The 8,276-nt window shown below is 42.6% G+C and overlaps 1 long non-coding RNA gene across 1 annotated transcript; it reads right to left on the bottom strand.

Moving 5' to 3' along the window:
- Positions 1–744: 744 nt before the first annotated feature.
- LOC117243702 lies at positions 745–7,824 on the bottom strand. The gene is made up of 2 exons (XR_004495512.1): positions 1,559–7,824; positions 745–983 (listed from the first exon to the last, which is right to left on the bottom strand). It is a non-coding gene; the product is annotated as an uncharacterized LOC117243702 (long non-coding RNA).
- Between the last annotated feature and the right edge of the window lie 452 nt (positions 7,825–8,276).

Genomic DNA, 8,276 nt, shown 5'->3' with positions numbered 1-8,276 from the left:
GGACCGGCTGCCTGCGCCTGTCACACTGTGTGGGTGCTGGGAATGCCAGGCTGTCATCCCGGGGCTGCATTTAGAGACCTGCACGCTAATAAGAAGTGCTCTGTGCCGTCAATGCAGACAGGTGCTTCCGAGGCTGGGACATGCTCCATTCCCTTCCCCTGAAACCCTCCTCTCCCGGCCCCCTGACAGACACCATGAAATGCACAAATTAACAGCCCCATCATGTTGGGCTGCTGCTGCCTGCGGTGAAAGCAGAAAATCAAGTTGTCACCCAGGGTGCAGTGATAAAGCCACAGCCTCATTTCTCTGTTGGTGCCCTATAATAGCAAATGCCAGACAGCTGGATGGATTGGGAGGTTTTAGATTAGGGTCCTGATGCACTTTGGCCACTGAATTAGCAGTTGCTGTTTTCATGCACATTATTTGTGTGCAAAGCAAACATCTGGAGAAAGCAAAGTCTCCAGGGTCAGATATTTGACGCTTTTTTCCCCTAATGAAGCAGAAATAACAAAAATTCTACAGTGCCTTTGAAAAATATTCATCTCCCCAATCAATAAAAAAGGAAAACCTTTCCTGGATTTGTCTTTAGAGACCTTCACTGCAAATGCTTAAGGCTATGTTTGTAAGCATTTGCACACAGTCAAACTGAACAAGAATCTCAAACCTAGATGTGTGCCTAATTTTACAACAAAAGTGGTTGGAGAAAAGTCACAGCAGGTGTCCCTGTGAAGGAAATAGAAAGGATGAACACTGAAGTAATTTTATTTCCATAGTGCAGCATGGCCCTTTGTCAGCAAGTTCTTTCCACAGCCATCCAAGTCCCACTGCAATAAGAAGGTTTGGCCATTTTCACATGAGCAGCTCAGCTGGCGTTGAGAATTGATGTGCAGAGCTCAGAATCCAAAGTGGGGCCACAGCCACCCTGAAACTCCAATTGCCTCCTCACAAAGGCAGGTATCAGAGCTTCTGAATGAAAAACTAATCTGAAATGGAAGCAAAGAGAGCAACTGACAAGAAAAGTGATGGTGGACAGAGACTGGACAAACAGACATTTGCCCCACAGCAGGCACTGCACCAGTGAAAGGAACAGAGGGGCCTGAGCCCTTCAGACTCCAAGGAGTTTAATGACATAATGGCCTGAGAACTTCAACATAAAACAGGAAGAGCAACTAACGAAACTTACAACATAAAACCCCCCTCCTGTCATTTTTATAGTAATAGTAAAACACTTTATTGAATTTATGAGCTACATAATGACTATGAAGAATGTAACTGGAATTAGAACCAACTCAGAAGTATAATATCAACTATAAACCCTTTTCTATTACCCCATCTCTTTATCATCATCCTATCTGGCTCTTTTTAAACCAAGGAATATTGCTTTCTCCAAAATTTAGTCTGATATCCATCTTCTCAATAAATCAAGAAAACCCCAAGCATCTGTAACAGACACAGAGCCAAAAAATCAAGGCATGGCCCAAGTACAGATTTTATAGCTAGAGTTAGGAAATTACTGAAAAACCAAAAAAAGCAAACAACATTTCTGTGAAGACTGTACCTGGGAAGGCATGGAGGAAGATCTTGAACCCTGATGGTTTTGGTTGTGAAGCTGTGTAGCAAGGCATAGCACAGCATTATTAGGTGGTTCAGGCCCCAAAATGCAAGTCATCAGCACAGACCCTTGAAACAAAAGCACAACTCCACAATTCAATCCCTGAGCAGTCTGAAAGTCCATTTAGGAGCAGAAACATTAGCAAGACTTTGCAGCACCCTCTCTGGAGCCCTTTCGTACCCAGGGTTTGACATGAACGATAAAGTCTGAGTAAAGCTGGAGAATGCATTGAGGGGCTGTTTATATCCAGAGCCATTATTTTTGCAGAGGAGTTTGTAAATGAATGATTGCGGGGGAGGGAAATGTACGTAACACAGCTAAAGCAGCATGTTTTACTGTGTTTTCTGATTCCATTTCACTTCTTTAGTCTCTCTGGTCCCCAAGGATTTTTCTGAAGGGCCGATAAAATAAAATGGGTGAAACAAAGCCATAAGCCAGTTAAGTCTGAAAGACATGTCATCTCATCTAAAAAGAAGAAACGGACCATTTCCATGCCTAGGGCTGACAGCAACGCCTGAGCTAGCAATAGCGCTATTCCATTTGATTTATAGAATAATGGGGTGACAAATGATGACAAAAATAAACTTTTACTGCACTGAACTGCTCCTTTATTTATGAAATTTGGCCAAGTAGTGAAATCTTTTATCTGCAAGTTGTAACATGGAGTGGAAACGAGCGATTATGGTGTGGTAATAGTAATCCAGTGATGGAGGCCGAGTCAGTTGGAAATGGATTGAGGTAAAATAACTACCGCACCATGATAAATGTGAACAGCGCTTTGCTGACAGATGATCTAACAGGTGTTCATAACAACTATATAAGAGGATTTATTTATGACTAGCCACAGCCGCAGCACTGTAAATCAACTCCAGCAGCTGCACACCACTGAAACCAAGTCCCTGATGGAGAAACAGTGCAAGAACCCAAAAGAACACAATTCACTCCAGAATCTTAATCATCAAATAACATGTTTTTTCAAGCAATTACACCACAGTGCAGAAATCAAAATGACTTTCAATTACACAAAGCTGAGCCACCAACTAACTTTGCCCAGGCCCAGGCACTGGCAGAGGCCCATAGATCCATATGAAGCAGAACAATTACTTTTGGACTCAATATCAAAGAGATGCCTATTTTGTTTTCTGATAAAAGTAACCTCTTTGGTGCAGTTCTAGCATAGTGCTGACACACACAAAGTAAGGGCAAGAGGAAAAGAATGGGAGTACACTTTGCCTTCCCACTGTGTACTCCTTTTCAGCTGTGTCAAATCCAAATGTCTGTAGGGCTGCACTCCAAACTCTATCAGTGAATTTATTGGATCACCAAAATCAACCCCAAATCCCACCAAAACACTCACAGAAAAGGTTATGCAGTTTTTAAGCCCAAATGATCCTGCTGTTCTACTTTAGGGGACACATCTGCAAACATATAGAAAGACAGCTGAGGGAGGAATTACTGGTAGGTACCAAGTGGTATCTGGTTTTTTGACAGTATTGAAGAAAAATCTAAAGAAATAACTGAACTGGTGTCTCTTTCTTCTCTTCTACCTTCTTCACAAGTGATGTTTCAGAGTCATACCATTCACTTTTCATACTGCTCTCAGTAAGTGCTGGCATGCTGTGCACTGCTGGGGCATGCAGAGAGCAATTAGGTACCTAAAAGTCCTCCCACAAATACACAAAATTGGGTAAAACCAAAATGAAAGTTATAGGAGATAATTTTTAATTTTTAAATTAAAATTAAATTTTATAAATTTTATAAAATTAATTTATAATTTTAATTATAGGAGATAATGAGAATCAGATACTACAGGATCAGATAATTCCACATGTTAAACACCATCTGCAAAGGAGGGAAGTGCCCCACTGCAGCAAGTTGCCCTGTTATATACAAGCAATTTCCTAAGCACCTTTTAGGAGATCAGAGGGTCTGCAGTGACCAGGACAGAGCCAGATCCCCTTGTGGACCTGCTGCTGGGGTCTGTCAGGATCTCCAAGAGTGGCAGCTGTCTCAACAGGGAGGCCTCAGATAGCCATAGGCTTCTCAGCCTAGAACTCCCCCCAGCAGATGTGTTACAGAAGGAGAAGAGCTGATTCTCCTTCTCCAAAGGGTCCTGCCTTCCCTGCACCTCCCTTGCCTGCTGTGTTCCAGATGCTGGGCTTAGGGTGCTGCTGTGAGCCCAAGCTGGTGGGTGTCCCATGGTCCAAGACATGGCTGAAGCTCTGCAGGGTGGCTGGCAGCAGCAGGGCGCTCCCTCATCTCCTAGCATTTCCTGTGCCTGGCAGCTGAACGCCTGCCAGTCATGCCTGCTACAAGAGAAGGCCTTTCACCACCTCCCACCATATGTCCAGAGTCCACCAGTGTTTTCACAGGATGGGAAGGTGTTCAAGACCAAAGTGTGCCAACAGCTCTTGCTCTTTTCTGAGCATGAAGTGTTACTTGTCTACTGGTTTCGCAAGGCTTAGTCTAAATCCTTCCCTTCAAGTAGAAAATAGGTCTAAGTTGAGAGGCGTGTATGAAGGTGTGGATGGCAATTTACAACACATATGCTCCATGAGATGGTGCTAAGGGCAGAATCATCTTCCCTCTTCTCTGAAAGCCATGACTTGAAAGGTGGGAAAAGGAGGAGTCAAGTAACCAGGAGCAGGATGGGAGCAAGCCAAGATCTGGAGAGGACTGGAAAAGTAGTGGTGGAAGCCAGCATAACTCACTTTTGCCCTCTCTCCTACACATGTATGATGGAAAAAAGGAGTTTAGAATAATACTACTTGTAAAGACCATAAAATCATAAAATGTTTTGTGTTGGAAAGGACCTTAAAGACCATCTAGTTCCTGCTATTGGCAGGGATGTCACTCACTAGACCAGGCTGCTCAGGGCCCCATCCAATCTGTCCATGAACACTTCCACAGCCTGTCTGGGAAACATGAATCTTGCCTCTGTGGCATTATAAATGTATATGCAACACGATGTACGCAATTTAAGTGGATCAGAATTTGTGGCACTACAGTCTCAGCAAGGGCTCGAGAGTTACCAGCCATTGAAGAGTAGTTTACCTTGTACCTTTTGAAGCAAAACCAGTTACCTCTGGGACTGGAAATGCAGCAGCATTCACAATCTCTTTCTCTTCCAAACAGGTTCACTGGATTGTGTGTTGTGCTATATGAAAGCACAACTATACCAGCTAAGATGACAACAGCAGAATTATTGCTTTTATCACAAAGGGTCATGCACAAAGGCTTCTATCACCAATCAAACCACGTGTGTAAACATAGCAAAGCACGGTTCCTGCACCACAAAACATTTAATATAACATATTAAAGAAGTGTCAACTTCATGTTAAAACCAACAGAAAAGTGTGGAAGGGGAGAACAATAAACCATTAGAAAAAGAAGGGAACAGAGTCCAATCCTCATATACTTCTTTCAGAGCACACACAGAAAGTCAGACGAGGTCTTGGGACGATTTACCTTACCTATATACTGCTTACCAGAATCCATGTTAGGGTATTCAAGTGCTAAGTTAAAATTCCTTCAAGCATGTAAGATATTGTATGCAAAACTAGGCAGTTCAGTAATTGAAAATTAGAAAAAAAAAAAAATTAATACTACTTATGGCAATTGGCCATCGAAAAGCGAAGTGTGCAAAAGGATTTCACCCTATCACCAAATATCAGCAATTAACCCAAAGGCTCAGATGAAGGGACTTTGGGACCTTGGATTTTTGTATCCTATCTAATATATATCTGTATATTTCTTTGCTGATGTATACATGCAGTTTTGTTCCACTTTTAGTAAACATCATACTACCTTGTGACAGTAGATGACCAGAACTTAAGTATATGTTGTGTTTAAAAAACAGGGTAAATAAAAGTAAATGCCTTCCTTGAGTTTTAAATTTATTGCTTTGGAAATGTTGCAAAATGTCACCTGGTTCCTGAGTTAGTAGAAAAGATCATCAGGAAAGCTCAATTTATATTTTCAGTGTAATTAATTATTTCTTATACTGTATCATATCTCTGTTCTAAAAACACTTCCATTATTTCCACTATCCTTTCACATACTATTCTATTTATATCGTCCATTATTTTGTCTCTAGCTCCCGACCCATTTTTATTTCTGCTATTTTTCTTTAGAAATTAATTATTAGAATTAAAGCAGAGTATGAAGGCAAAAAATATATTATCCTTTTATACAACATCATAAAATGTCAAAGGAAAATAAGCAGAAATACTATGGTATTTTTACTGTCATGCATCAAGCCTATGTTTATATTCTGCCATTAACAGTAGCAGAACAATTCCTCCTTGCACCCTATTCTTTCAAAATGGTTTACTTTGGAGTAACTGACTATGAAAGTTTAGTTGTTAAAAATTAAAAAATAAAGAAACCCCTTACTCTTCACTAAGGAGAATATGTGTGTTTCTGTAGAAACAACCAGGCAGCAAAGCAAAGGTAAACTATCAACCTTTCACTATGCAGAAACTTTCTTACCTGTTTATCCTTGCTCTTGCTGAGTAATTCTTCAATTCAGAGTTGCCAGCACTAGTCTTACAGCTTGTAGTAGATCACAATGATTTTTTAGTCTTTTTGAGGTTCAATACCTTTGGCATGATTAAAATTAATAAAATTATACCCCTATTTCTCTTTATGGTAATGTATGTGGGTTGGTAGTTGTTACTGTTTTCCCTGTGTTTCTGAATGTTCTGTTGCATTTAAAACCCTGCTAATTTAAGTAAATAAACCTCACCTCTCACTCCTTAAACTAGACATTGATACAATTGGTAATCATCTTATCCAAACCCACCTCAGCAGTCTTGCAGTACCATGTTTTAGCCTTGCTCCCGTGTCCCAAGCTGTGCATGTAGGAATGTTACAAGTGTGCCCAGGCCTGGATACTTGCTCAAGCCAAGTGGTTCCCAATGTGCAGCTCCTGACTGAGTAGCCTGTCCACTGAGGTAGGAGCTGCTGCTACCTGGTACAAGCAAATCACTCCAAAGTGAATTTTAGATTACAATTTAGACTAGGCATCAACCTTTATATATGCCTCTACAAATGATTAAAAGAATGGAGGAAGTGGGTACAAGTGATAAAGAGCCAACCCAAGAAAACATTGTTAACTGCTACTACTACTGTTTAAATTATGACCAAGTGCAACTTCCACTGCTGATAAGAGAGGCACACATGCTTTTGTTTAGATTCCTCAAGAGCTGAGTTTTAATACACGCAGAAATATAGGGCTATTAAATATCTATCCTTAAATAAACTTTATCTCTAAATTACTATTTCAGGAAGGCAGCATGAATTTTCAAATCATATATCATCCTGGCCCAAGGGATAATGCTGCCTACCGGGGACTAAGATCCATGATGCTGCCAAGAGAGTAGCCCAACTAGCCAAAGCATGGACCACAACCTGCTATTACTTTCTCACATGGGTACAAATGATACTACAAGCCAAAAAATAGGCAATATGAAGAGCTGTTCCTGCAGAATGCAGGGAAAGAGCAGGTGGAAAGCCTGTGGCTATGAGTCAGAGACTGAGGCAGCAAAGGGAACGCTGTGGCTGGGGTCTGCTACAGCTGCCTGACCAAGGGGAGCCCACTGACCAAACCTTCCTGCTCCAGCCACAGGAGGCATTGAGCCCGCAGGATCTTGTCCTGCAGGGGCAGCTCAACCACCCCAGCAGCTGTTGGGAAAGTAGCTTGGAGGGCTGTAGGCAATCCAGGAGACCCCTGGAGTGTGTGGAGGATAATATCCTGACCTAGGTGACAGACAGCCCTGCTGAGGGAACGTGTTACAGGATCTGTTGGTCACCAGTGCAGGTGAGCTAACTGGGACACCAAGACTGGAGGCAGCCTGGGCTGCAGGGGTCATTCATTGGTGAGGTGTGCAGGGCTGAGGGATAGGGGTTGGGTAAGGAGTAGAAGTCTGGCTCTTGAACTTTAGGAAAGCAGAATTTCAGTCCTCTGGGAACCCAGTCAGGGGGATCCCCTGACAGGCTGCCCTCAGGGACGAGGGAATAGAAGAGATCTGGCAGATCTTTAAGGAACTCTTCCATAGAGCACAAGAGCTGGCAATCCCCAGGAGCAAGAAATCGGATGAGGAGGGCAAGAGACCAGCATGGCTGAGTAGGAACTTGCTGGTCAGAATTAAGGGGAAGAAGCAAATGCACAGGCAGTGGAAACCAGGACAGGTGACCTAGGAAGAGTTTAGAGATGAAGCACCGTTGTGTAGGGAAGGGATGAGAAAGGCCAAGGCGACAAAACTGGAACTGAAGCTGGCAAGAGACACAAAGAATAACAGGAAGGGCTTCTACAGGTAGGTTAACCACAAAAGGAAGGTCAAAGAAGGGGGACCCCCTCTGATAAACAACACTGGAAAAATGAAGAATGGGTGACAACAGACAAAGAAGAGGCTGAAGTACTTAACTTTTGCCTTACTCTTCAATGGGAAACTCTTTCCACACCTCTTGACTGAGTGGCTAGCAGGATGAGGACTGGGAGAGCAAAGTCCCTCCCACTGTAAAAGACAGTGAGGTTTGTGACCACCTGAGGAACCTGAATGTACCCAAGGAGATGCATCCCAGAGTCCTGAGGGAACTGGCTGATGTAGTTGCCAAGCCAGTCTCCATGACATTTGAAAAGTCACAGCACTCAGGGCAAGTG

Source organism: Parus major, chromosome Z (genome assembly GCF_001522545.3).
Source record: "Parus major isolate Abel chromosome Z, Parus_major1.1, whole genome shotgun sequence".
NCBI lineage: Eukaryota > Metazoa > Chordata > Aves > Passeriformes > Paridae > Parus > Parus major.
The sequence above is the reverse complement of the archived record's forward strand: the minus strand, read 5'-3'. Positions and strand labels throughout refer to the sequence as shown.